Genomic DNA, 13,675 nt, shown 5'->3' on the forward strand with positions numbered 1-13,675 from the left:
CAGGCAACCATTAATCTACTTTCTGTCTCCACAGTTTTGCCTTTTCTGGGTATTGTATGTAAAGAAATCACACAATATTTGGTTTCTTGTATTTGGCTTCTTTCACTGAAGAAGCTTTGATTTTCCTCTAAAAACAATGTGAGGTCCATCCTTGCTGATTTGAAGAAGTAACAGGACCAAACAGGGACTTTAGAATGAAAACTATAACTGTCCTTTGTAGAGTGGTGTGGAGGAGGCCAGTCCTCTGCAGGGAAAACAGCTAGAGAGTTTTGGAGTGCTCCAGGCTGAGGACATGGTGACAGAAGATGAAAACAGGTCTGGCCAATTCACACAGCAGTCCTGGCCCCAGGGAGCTCTTCATAGGCTGAACCTCCTTCTTCTAGAACATGGGAACAAGACTCCACCATTTTCCAAGGTGAATCTCAAGAGATTTCACATTCTCTGTTTGATGAGCTCTCTCATTCCTAGATGGACCAGCCAAAAAGTTCCTCTGCTGGTATCTGTGTCCAACATCAAGACCTTGAGGTCCAGGGCAATGGTTCTGAACATAAGCAAAGGGACTTTACAACCTCATTTTACAAATAATGCTTGACCAGGATGGCTGCTGCCTCTCTTTTCCTCAGGGTTTAAGAGAAAGTGTCAAAAATGCCAAGAAAAGCTAATATTGGGTATTGAACTATTATTATGAAAACAATATCCTGGGAGTACTCTGGAACCTTCCACACCCAGTTAAAATTTCTATGCTATATTCTCTTACTGTCTCCTACAAGAGGAAATGATGCTCAGAGTGAAAATTTCCAGATCTGCAAAATCCTCAGTTGATAAATGCATTTTTTAAGAATTAAGTTCATATTTAAAAAATATTTCAACATAAAACTTTGGGTACTCCTCTGGAAGAGTTTAAAGTTCAGTCTAAAAAAAACCCCAAAATCAGCCAACCAAAATATTCTACTCCTTGAGCATGCCTTCTAAGGTTGCCCTGAAAGGGAGAAGGGAGCCTATTCACAGTGGCTCTTTGGAAAGCTGAAGAGTCACTTGATTGGCCAGTTGTAGTGTTTGCAAAAAATATCAGTGATTAATCATTGCTTATTTCTATAAGGAACCCTAGAGCCCTCCCATCTGGTTTTGTTGGGCCACTCTCCATCTAACAGGCCAGTATATGTCTCCATGAGACAAAGCTACCTGTGGTTCCAAGAGACCACAGGGGTGTTCTCCCTCTTGGAGAGGTGCACAGACTGCCTGGTGTCCGTCCCTCCCTCTCTTTATAAGGACACCACTCCCATAGGATTCTGGTCTGCCCTTATGACCTCATTTAACTCCAATCAGCTCTCTAAAATCTCTATCTCCAATTGTACTTCCATAAGGGAATTAGGCTCCCAAAATATGAATTTTGGGGATATGTAGACATTCAGTCCATAGCAGTCCCCCACCACCATCTGGGGAAGTCTGGCCTCAGACATGATGAACATTCCAGGAAGGAGATTGTCAGTCCGTCCATTCCGCAGACATCCAGGGGGTCTGTTATAATCACAAGTAGCCCTCATGTGGGGGCCCTATTCTTTTGAGTAGGTGACGTTACCTCTAAGGCAATGGTTCACAACAGGGGAAGATTTTGACCTGCAATGGGGACATGTATGGGAGACTTGACAATATCGGGAGACATTTTTGATTGTCACAACAGGAGGTGCAGAGTGTGTAGAACTACTGATATTCCATGGGTAGTGGCCAGGGATGCCAAAGAACATCGGGCAGTGTACAGGACAGCCTCCTAACTGAAAGAATGATCCCGTCCCGAATATCAGAATATCAATAGTGCTGAGGTTGAGGAACCTGCTCTAAAGGGTAGCCCACTTCTCCTTTGTCCTGCTATTCTTTAATCGATCCTCATCAGAAGATCCAGGTTAGGAAGAAAAGGCTGGAAGAGAAGCTTCGGATGCCATTATCAACCTTTACACCCAGACCCATTCTCCAGGAGGTCCCTGTAAGAAGGTGATCAGTGGGTACCCAGGTGACTCAGCTGGTTAAACATCCAACTACTGATTTTGGCTCAGGTTATGACCTCAGGGTCATGGAATTCAGCCCCATGTCGTGCTCCATGCTCAACCTGGCATCTGCTTGAGATTCTCTCCTTCTCCATCTGTCCCCTCCCCCAGCACATGTGTTCCATCTCTCTCTCTCTCTCAAGTAAATAAATAAAAATCTCAAGAAGAAGAAGATGAAGAAGAAGGAGGAGGAGGAGGCGGCGAATGTGATCAGGACAGTGGTTTTTCACAACTTGTACAGAGAACAGGTTGGAAGATGGACACTGAGAAACCTTGCACTTGCGTGTCAGTTTGTATTTTGGGGTCTGCAGGGTGGCATGAGGGGCAGGTCGCTAAGATCAAAGGGAAGAACTCAATAGGCCCTCACTCTTCTTTCTCACCATCATCCTGCTTCTTCTTGCACCTGGACCAGGGCTCTACCTCCAGGCCCAGGACAGCCAAGCAGGACTTTTCGTTAGAACTTTAGCCATAAATTGTTTTTACATATGTAATCTTAATTTCTTCACTTTTTTTCAAAGATCACAGTTGATTCTCATTTCTTCAAGGTTATACAATTAAAACCACGTTCATGGTAAAAAAAAAAAAATACAGAAAACTCAGAAAATTTAAAAAATGACTTCCTCACTCATAATCTCACTCCCCAAAAACCACTGCTGTTAAGATTGTGCTAAGCTCTCCTTCAGTCTTTCATACGTAAAACAAGTGGGACCTGCCCTTGAGGGGAGGCTGCTGCAAACTATTTTATTTCGGTCTCTCCCCAGCCCTTTAAGTTTGCTCCATGGACCTGGCGCACTTGGAGGAAAACTCAGGTACTCACAAGGCTTTTCTAACACTTGGGGCTAATACAAAGCCATAGGTATATCAAGTTGCAAAAGAAACTTTTTTTTTTAGTTTTCTTTTTCATTTGAGTTGCAAAACAGAGCCACTATTCAGAAATGTTAACACCAGAATAATCTGCACTTTGGTCTTCACTCAAAGGTAAGACTTCCTCCCTCAACCCCAGCTGGGGCTGCTGCAGGTATGTGAGAAAGTATGGTCATGGTCAGTTTCTTCTCACTTCCTTGGGCAACTCCTCAGAGACTTGTTGTTCTTAAGGACCCTTTTGGGGTGCAGGAGGGAGGCCAGGAGGAGGAATGGTAAGGTGAGCAACAACATTCTCACCTGAGTGGCCCCATTATAAATTGGCTTTGTGTTCTCTGGGCCTAGCAAATACCTAAAACTCTCTCTTTCTTTCTCTCTCTCTCTCTCTCTCTCTCAACCTTTTTCTCAATCCCATTCTTTCTCAGTGCCTATCTCTTTCTCTCATTAGGTGCTGCTTTAGATTTTTCATGGACTGTCCGTCTCTGGAGAATTCTTGCCTATAACATTCATGACCCAAGAGTTCATCGATTTGGGGGGAGGAGTGGGGAATTTGCCTACTCCCTTTCCATTCCCTTAGAAGGCCAGAAATCCACCTGCAACTTCTTCCTGCCGTAACCCATTATCTCCACAGTAGGCTGTATTGAGCTAGCTCTGAGTCATCCCCTCTTCCAAATGTGACCCACATCCAGTCCTTGGGAAATACACACAATCCTGGCCCCTACAAACTCCAGAACAGAAGCAACCTGCCCTTCACCTGTACCACAGGAGCTGCACTGAACCCTCCTTTCTCTTGCTTTGGAGACCTCCCAGGCAGAATCACAGATTATCTATCGTGTCCCTCAACGCTGGGGATATGTGGTCCACAAAATGTTGTGGGATCTCGCCAACTGTCTAATGCACTCCAGCCCAGCCTAGAGTCCTCTAAAAAGTGTCCTCCTGAAATCCCACTTCTCAAAACCTTATTTTCTGACCCTTGATATAGATGAATCCCACAAATTCTTGAACTCCCCTCAACCCCTAATCTCCCCCCCCAATATTCTTTGGCTCTTCTCCATTCCTCTTCATCCAACTCCGCCTCACCCTTCTCCAGGGTAAGCTGTGGGCTCCCTCTGATTTCCGACAGGAAAATAACACATCCCAAAGTTTTTAACGGTCTTCTGTTCATTTTTAATTGGGAACAAGCAGCAAAACAATTACAAGTGAGTTAAAAAAGTAACCCATAACTCTTGATTAAAAATATTTTAAACCCACAGACAACAATTAGGAGGGTGGAGGAAGAGAGGTAGCAAAATTTGGAAGAGAATACAGGAAATAATACGAATTGTGCTTTTTGCCTTCCATTTATGGACTGTGTTATGTGTTTCTTGACTCGTTAATAAAACTTCAGGAAACTACAGATGTAATTATTTTATAAGGAAGAACAAAAAATATTCAGCAGAAAGAGCCATTTCTTCATGTTTTCCAAATTGTTGAAAAACGTGAAAAGATATAACTTCCAAAAATTTGTTCTTTTTCTAACTTTTTTTCTCTTTTCCCTCCCACAGTTCCCAGTGTTGTTTACTTTTTTGGCCAAGTACATTTCAATCATTGTGTACTTTGGTTCCTTTTCCCTTCAGGGTCTCTCTCTCTCTCTCTCCCTCAATCTCTCCCTTTTTTTTTTTTTCTTTGAACACGACAAAGATCATAAAGATTTTATATCAGTTTCCTGGGGCTGCTGTAACAAATGAGCCCACTCCATGGCCTTCAAACAGCACACATTTGTTTTCCCACAGTCTGGAGGCCAGTTGTTGGAAATCAGTTTCATTGGGATGAAATAAAAGTATCAGTCTCCAGAGTGTCTAAGCCAGACTCTGTCCTTTGAAGACTTCATCTTCTGGTGGCTGCCCCATATTCCTGGTTTTATTACCATCAATTCAATTTCTGCCTTTCTGGTCACATTATTTTCTCCCCCCTTGTCTGTCTAGTTTCCCTCTGCCTCTCCTTTATTAATTTACATGAAATTAACATAACAAAATCAACACAAATTGAATTGAATTCAATTCAATAACAATTTAAACAAAGAGTGCAACTCAGTGGAATTTGGCACATCCACAATGCTCTGCACCCATCACAACTATTTCATTCCGAAAAATTTTTTTCACTCACAAAGACCCTGCACCCATTAAGGCTCCCTATCCCTGGGAACCAATAATCTGCCTTCGACCTCTATGGATTCACCTGTCATGTAAGTCATATAAATAGAATCGTATAATATGTGGTCTTTTATGTGTGACTTCTTTTTTCAGCTTAATGTAAGCTCATCTGTGTTACAGCGTCCCTCAGGGTCTCTTACCCAGAACACCCGACCCCGGAAGGAAGTCAGAACAGCCGATATTAGACCTTTTGGTACTGCCCCCTTGTGGTTGCTTTCTTAATAATGATGATTTCATCCCTAGATTTCAAGATGTTCAAGAAAGAGCCACTGAATGCCAGTCGTGAGTTGGGACGTGGATGCTAATTTTAGAAATGAACGGATCCCAGCTTTGCCTAGAAAGAGATCATGAGTGGAAGACAGTCACCTGCCCAGTTAATGCTGCTCTAAGTCAGAAGACACAAGAAATCACAGAGGCAGAAGTGACTCACGGGAGAGGACAGGTTGGGGAAATGCCTGGAGGAGGGGCCAGTGGGGCTATAGGGCTGCAAGGATGAAAGGCACGTGGAGAACAGGAAGGCATATTCCAGGCTAAGAAGAGTCTGAGCACAGGCCTCGGTCAAAATATAAAACCCAAGCTCTGAAAAACAATCGGAGGGTTTTGAAGGGGCAGGAGGGTGGGAGGTCGGGGTACCAGGTGGTGGGTATTGTGGAGGGCACGGATTGCATGGAGCACTGGGTGTGGTGCAAAAATAATGAATTCTGTTACACTGAAAAGAAGTAAATTTTAAAAAATTGTTCTCCACTAAATAAATAAATAAATAAATAAATAAAACCCAAGCTGAATTTGGCTTAGTGTGGGGTTAGAGCGTGGCAGACGGGTGGGAGGGTCAAACCTTGGACGCACCGTTCAAAAGCTGCAGGATCTTAGGTGAGTTATTGAAGCCTCAGTTTCCTTCTCTATGGCAATGGGGACAATAACAGTGTCTATCTCATACAGTCCTGGTCAAAATGAAATAGATTCATGTACATCCAGTACTTTGTACAGTGCCTGGCCTATGTCAGGGTCCAGTAAAAGTTAGCTACTAGAGGCAAGTAGTTAGGATGCTTTAGAGTGCGAGCGGCATGGATGGGTGTGGGAAGGAATGAAAGTTGGAACCAGGTCTTGAATGCCAAGCCAAGGAGCTCAAAATTCCCTTGTAGACAGTGGTTGCTTCGTGGCAGGCTTTTGCAAGGAAAGTGGGGTAATGAGATCCTTTTTTAAGAGGAGACATTTGGGACAAGGATAACAGATAGGAAGCCAGGAAGATACTAGTTCATTTATTAAACAAGTATTTATTTAAAACCTACTGACTTTAAATAGCCATGCTGGTACTTGTAGAGATCAGTACACTGGAGACAGTGGGCTCCTGTTTATTGGAAGTTTCATTTCAGGGGAGAATAGACCATCTGCTAAGTCTCCACAGCCATATTACACGTCATGGCGGGAGGGGGAGGTAGGTGGTTGGCAAGGAAACACACAGCGCTAAAATGGGGAAGAATGTCAGGAACCTGGGTCACTTAAGTGTTCTGTGCCTCAGTTTCTTCATCCCTTAAATGCCATCAATAACCCTGCTCTGCCTACTGTGCCGTCTGTGTGTAGATTCACAGGACATGGTATTCTGGAAGAGTTTCATGAGGTGTTAAATCACTACAGAAGTAAGGACAATGTGCTAGTTCTTTCCCTGCCGATGGCAGGTTCCTGGTGAGATCTTGGAGACCTATGCTGCAGGATCCTCTGCGGTTGCTTCATCTATCCTCCTGAGCCAGTCCACATGCAAGACGGATTGGGTTCTCCTCTCCCCTGTCCCCTCTCCTGCTTCAAAGGACCAAATGGAGAGACAAAGGCAGGCAAGGAGCAGAAAGGAAGGAAGGAAGGGAGTGCGGGAGGAAATACTCTTGTTAAGTGTCAGACCTGTTCTATCAGTGGTTACCAGTGGGAGCACCAGGACAACCTGGGAGTGTGTTTTGTTGTCACAATGATCGGGGATGCTCCCAGCCTTTGTGAGCAGAGGTCACAGTACAGAGACATCTGCAACATGCAGGACAGTGGTAAAGAATTGTCCCGCACTCCGCTCAACGGTAGAATGTCATACAAGAGAAACGCCTGTTTATCAACCTGAACCTGGACTCCAACTCTATTTTACATCAAGCGGGAAGTGTTTTCCCACCGCTTTCTTAGGCTCTGAACTCTCCAGCAGGGGGTGAGTCCCGGAAGGACTGCCTGCTCTTGGTTTTGCTTGGAACTTTCCAAGAGCAGTTCACCATTTTGGAAAATCTTCTCATGAGGGTGCTCTGGTGGTACTAAATTATCAGAAGAACTGTGTTGTGGTTCCCATATTCACGGTCGTTCTGTGTGTGTGTGTGTGTACACAGATATACTTATTGAGCCCTGACTTCAAAAGTCAAAAAGGCATGTAATTTTTAATTAAACTTTTTTTGCTACTCTGAAATCCGATTTGTCCATTGCAAACTACATAGAAGCAACTACGTTCTTTATTTGGCCTGTTAAAGTAGTTGTGCTTGAACACTTAAATATTGAAATACAGAGTATTTGAAGTTACTTTCATTTCTCCTGCAGTTAAGGCATTCTAGTGATGTTCTTAAAGTGGTGTGTATAAATTCTATTAACTACGAATTTCACTTTAAGATAGTAAACAGGTGGGATGCCTGGGTGGCTCAGTGGGTTAAGCGTCTGCCTTCAGCTCAGGTCATGATCCCAGGGTCCTGGGATTGAGTTCTGCGTCAGGCTCCTTGCTCGGCAGGGAGCCTGCTTCTCTCTCTGTCTGCCGATCCCCCTGCTTGTGCTCTCTCTCTCTTTCTCTGTCTCTGACAAATAACACCTAAAAAAACCAAACCAAAACAAAACAAAACAAAAAAACAAAAAACACTTTAAAAATAAGATAGTAAACATGCTGTTAAAAAATATTTGCTATGAAATGTACTGCTTTGTGTGAGGGGGTAGACAGTTACTGTGTTGGTTCGTTTAACAAGAGCAGGTGAATAGATAAAGCTCCCAGAATTCCCTGGTGACCTGTCATCAGGGCAGATTGAGAACTGTCTCTATTTACCCCTTGCGTCCCTGGCCTTGTGGCTTCCTTGGAAGGTCTGTCTCGACAGCTACTCTGTCTGGTCTGATTTTAGCAGGCTGGAGCACCCTATCGCAAGGACCAGGGCAGGTATGTCCTCACAGTTGTCCATAACAATTCATACTGTGTCCAAAACCCCACACTAAGCCATTATACCCTGAGGATGTGATTGGGGGCAGAAAAAGTCCCCACATTACAAAGAATGGACAATGTCCTTCTGAGGGTTCTACCAGCCTAGGGCCGTCGCAGTCAGTGACCTGACCTGAGTCGCCTGGGCTAAATTTAAGTCCCCAAGGGACCCTCCCCCATCTGGATCCCTCTGGTGATCTGTCCTTCACCCTGGATATGGAGCAGCAAGAAGCTGGAGATCCGCCTCGCTTTCTCATGTCCCTCACAAGCCTGCCATGATCCAGCTGCATGTTTAGCAAACAGAAACACAGAGGCCAGTTAAAATTGGATTCCAGATAAACAGTGAATAATGTTATAGTATAAGTATGCCCTCCAGAGCTCTTTTCTGGACACGGCAGGATGTCTGGCTGAATTATTTCTTTAATCGTGGTAAAACAGACGTATCATAGAATTTACTATTTCAGTCGGTTGTAACTCTACATTTTAGTTGCGTGAAGTTCATTCACACTGGGCAGTCACCGCCACCATCCATCCCCAGATTTTCATCTTCTGCATCTTCTTAAATGGAAACTCTGTACCCACTAAACACTAACCCCTCATCCCTCTCTACCCTCAACCCCTGGTAGCCACTAGTTGATACTTTGTGTATCGACTTTGTGTACTGTGTGTATTTCCAGGATACCTCATATAGGTGGAATAATAGCATACTTGTCCTTTGTGTCTGGCATATTGTCATTCAGCATAATGTCGTCAACTGTTATCTGCACCGCGACACCAAATGGCATCATTAAGCCCATCCCTCCCTCCCTCCGAGATTCCTCTTCCCACAACTTATCCGCATCCGGAACCCGATGATGCGTCCTCTCACACACTTCCACGAGGGGCTAGGATGCAGACTTAGCTGGATGCCGTACTTTCAAGTTGTATAGAGTTTCCTTTCAGATACCCAGTTTCCATTCCTGTGCATCTTCTCATGCTCTGAATGTAGGGTTCCCATATTTGCCAAATAGAAGCACAGAGGTCAGTGAAAGCTGACATTGACTTTCAGATAAACAATGAATCATGTTATAGTATAAGCATGCCACCATGCAATATTTGAGTCATCCGTATACTTAAAAATAATTTGTTCTTTATCTGCAATTCAAGTTTAACTAAGCATCTTGGATCTTACCTGGCAACCGATTCCTAACACCCCTCCATGTTGGTGGGAAAGCCCTTGCCTTCCTAATCTCTCTTCCCCGTATCAGTCATCTATACCTACGGATGCAAGCAGTATGGATCTAAGTGAAAAGAACATTTCAAAATTTCAAAAGACATTTATACTTAGAGGACCTCATCTGAATCTCAGGTCCACATCCAGTTGGTAGAAAATCAGTTGGTCTTTCCAAGTTTTATTTACCTCATCTGAAATGAAGACAGTAACCCTAGCTGCGCAGTGTGTTTAAGAATCAAGTGGTGGGGAAATTGGACGGGGAGATGAATCATGAGAGACTATGGACTCTGAAAAATAATCTGAGGGTTTTGAAGGAGTGGGGGCTGGAAGGTTGGGTGAGCCTGATGGTGAGTATTGTGCAGGGCACGTATTGCATGGAGCACTGGGTGTGGTGTATAAACAATGAATTCTGGTACACTGAAAAGAAATTTTTAAAAAAGAAGAAGAATCAAGTGATACAGCATGTGTGAATTTCCTTACACATTTATTTCTTTGCTCTAACTGTGGGGTTATCTGCAAGGAAGCAAGGATGCCTTTGAGATGTCTCCCATGCCATCACTGTCTGAGTACATCCACATGAGACACCCAGATCAAGAGCCACCTAGCTGGGTCCAGTCAACCTCAGAACCGTGAGATGTATTAATAAAATAACTGTGCTTTTTTAAGCCATTGAATTTGGAGATCATTTTTTTTTTTCTTTGTGCAGCAGTACTTACTAGAAGAAGTGGGAACAACAAGTACAAAGGTCCTGTGGCAGAAAAGTGACTTAGGAGGAAAACACAAGGTGATGTGCCTCATTTTGGCCTTTTTAGATAAAAAGAGTCAGTCCCGTCAAGTCCTATACACAACCCAGTAACTCTCCCCTTCTCCGCATCCTTCCTGTGATCCTCGTCTGCCTCTTGAATACAGTCTTTTCTGGCCAGTGATGGCACTACCGTCTGGCTGCTGCAACCAGTCGTCTGTGATTCCTCTCACCCCTTTCATTGTAGTAAGAGTCAGGCACCCACAGTGGGCCCGGCATTGTGCATACTTAATTCTCACCGTATGTCTCTAAGGCGGGCACTATGACCATTCCCCACTGACTGATGAATGTTCTGGGGACAGATGTGGGGGAACTCGCCTATGCGCACACAGGTAAAGCAGCAGAACCAGGATGCAAACCTGGGAATGTCTGCCTCAGAGCCCACACTCTTACCTAGAGGGCACTACTGCTTTGCCAAACTGGTAAATTCACTGGACCACTGCCATGTCTCCTCATGCCTCTCGTGGATACTGGGGTTGGTGGCAATCATTATCCAGCTTGTCTTTCAGCCATCTCTGTTCTCACTCTGCAGGTTACCTTCAGGTGGCCACTAGAATGATATTTCTTGGCTCACATCTGTAGAATAGGATCTAGACTCCCTTTGCAAGCCCTTCACTTTCTAATCTTTGCAGACTTTCCATACCTCCCCCCCCATCCACCTTTCCCAATGTCACAAGGAATTCACTGTCGCCTATACCTGCTCCTTCTGAGTCTCTACCTATTGCAAGAGCTGATCCTTCCCCTAGAATGCCCTTTCCCATCCAGCGCAATTTCCACTACGCCGCTCAAGCCTCACCCTAGTGGAAGCCTTCTCTCCTCATGGCCCCTCTTCATTCCTTTCGTTCCCTGCACACATTTCTCCTGCCGCGCCGTTATTACACGGGACCTTGCCAACTTCCTCCATTTACTGGTTGTTCTTTGATGGCAGAGAGAGATTCAGGAGTCATCTCTGTATCCCAGCCTCAACATCCCTGCCGGCTTACAACACGTGTTCACTAAAAAAAAAGTCACATTGAAAGAATAAACGAACAAATGAGCATGCTTTGAGTATATGGGATGGGCTAGAGAAGTCATTAGAACATCAGTGGTGCTGTCGAGTGCACAGAGTGAGCCCTTTCTTAGTTGTCGAGAAAATATAACAATCATAAAAGAGGCAGATGGTTGGCCTGTGCACTAACTCACCAAGCTCTGGGTCCTGGGCCATGAGTAAGAGAGCCAACTAGCAAACAGCCAGTAGCTCTGAGACCCCCTCGGCTTCCTGCCGTGACGCGCCACGCCGCCGAGGGCAGAGAGCCCCTCCCCCACGTGCCCTCGTTTCCTCCCTCCTCCCGCAGGGGCTGTGAGTAATCGGAAAGGAAGCTTATGGGGAAAGCCCTACACAGCTGATGAAATGCTAGTAAATGGCCGCGTATGGCTGGCCAGCCCACAAGAAAAACATGTGGCCAAGTGCGTGATTCCTGTCACCTTTAGTCCCGTGCTGTGATTTATCGTAAGCATCTCTCTTTCAGCCAACAGTTCTAGGAATCAGGCGGGACACTGAATCCTCAGACTGCAAGGAACCTACCGAGGCCAGCAAGCCTATGTCTTCCCTTAAGACTGAGCATGCCCCAAGTACTTGCCCCCTTCTTAAATGTCTTCTGGACATTACTCATAGCTGCCTAGGGACACCTGTTCTGGAAGTTTCTCAAGTGAGAAAGTTTACCCACAACCAGTATCTTTTTACATTCAGCTCAATCTCCACCAGGTCATTTTCTGACTTTGTGTGACTCTGTGCTCAACACGGTAGTCAGGCCCTAAGGGAGGTCACCAAGACGGGTAAGGCACTGCTCCTGCCCCCAGGAGAAGTGGAGAGTGCAGAAGCTGAGACACAGCCTCTAGAAAAGGCCCACCTTGAGCCAAATTCTGTCTTCACCACTTCCTACCTACAGGACCTTGGGCAACTCACTTGACCTCTCTGAGACTCAGTTTCTCTACCTGTAAAATGAATGTGATCTTTAGTACCTTCCTTATAGGTCTGTTCTATGAATTAAATGAGTAAATATGCCCAAAGTGCTTAGCACAGCACAGCCTGGTACAGAGTAAGGAGTCCATACACGTCGGTTACGGTTACAGCACTGTGAGGGACTCAGACATGACCACAAGCTATTGCTAATACAAGCAGCATAATGATGTCTTTTCACATATATTCTACATTATGGCATTCTTTTTACACTTTATCTCATTCAATAAGACAACAAAGAGAATAAGAGGTGATAGAGGCCATTATTTGCTGCTAGAATTAAATGCTTGGAGCTGAGAGTAACCTTAGAATCAATCTAATCTCTATTTGGCAGAGAAGAAAAAAACATGTGGCAATAAATTGTCCACACCATACATCTCAGTGAGAGCAAAAACTGGAACTAGATCCTGGTCTCCTAACTTCCCCACATAATGCCCATTCTCCTACATCATCAGCATACATGCACAACTAGAGCAGAGATGGAGAGATGAGGAAAGTCCATCGGGAGAAATCTGTCTGCTTATTCTTTCCTTGGTAGGAATATAAACACAGAATGAGATGGTCCAGGGCTGGGCAGATAAGGTAAGACAGGTGGAAAACCAGCAAAGTTCACACGTCTGGTCTTGGCACTGTCTGGTTCAAATGGATTTTTGCTGAAATTAATTCTTAAAAATTTTTTTAAATGTCAAGGTTAAAATGCTTAGAGCGAGTATTTGGAGAGCTCTCAACTGGGTATAAGCTTTCAATGAACATGAAAAATTAATTAACACAAGAACGAATATTCAGTGTTGTGGTTGATTCTTTTTTTCTTTTAAATTTTATTTTTGAAGCAATCTCTACACTCACCGTGGGGTTGAACTCACAACTCCAAGATCACTTCACTAACTGAGTCATCCAGGTGCCCCATGGTTGATTCTTTCTCTGAAATCAGGAACCTAGAATATTTATCAATCTACTCACTTTTTCATCAATCATAACTCATACACTGTGTCTTCATAAAGGTCTGGCTCTGGGGTGCCCTGGGTGGTGCAGTCAGTTAGGTATCTGCCTCTCGGTTTTGGCTCAGGTAGTGATCTCACAGTCATGATCTCAGGGTTATGAGGTCAAGCCCTGTTTCAGGCTCCAGGCTCAGTGCTCAGCATGGAGTCTCATTGGAGCTCTCTCTCCCTCAGCCTCTGCCCCTCTCCCCCTCCAATAAATAAATCTTAAAAAAAGGGGGGGTCTAGCTCTGAGCTGGGCACAGTAAAGGAAACCCTCAAAGGTTGCCAGGGTAGCTTTTCTCCTGATCGGATGTTGTCACTGTCCCAGGAAAGAGAGCACGGATCCACCTTCTGTACCGACAAAGGCACTATAATCTCATGCATATGTGG

This window comes from Mustela putorius, unplaced genomic scaffold, assembly GCF_011764305.1.
Source record: "Mustela putorius furo isolate JIRA1106 unplaced genomic scaffold, ASM1176430v1.1 tig00003988_pilon_pilon_pilon, whole genome shotgun sequence".
NCBI lineage: Eukaryota > Metazoa > Chordata > Mammalia > Carnivora > Mustelidae > Mustela > Mustela putorius.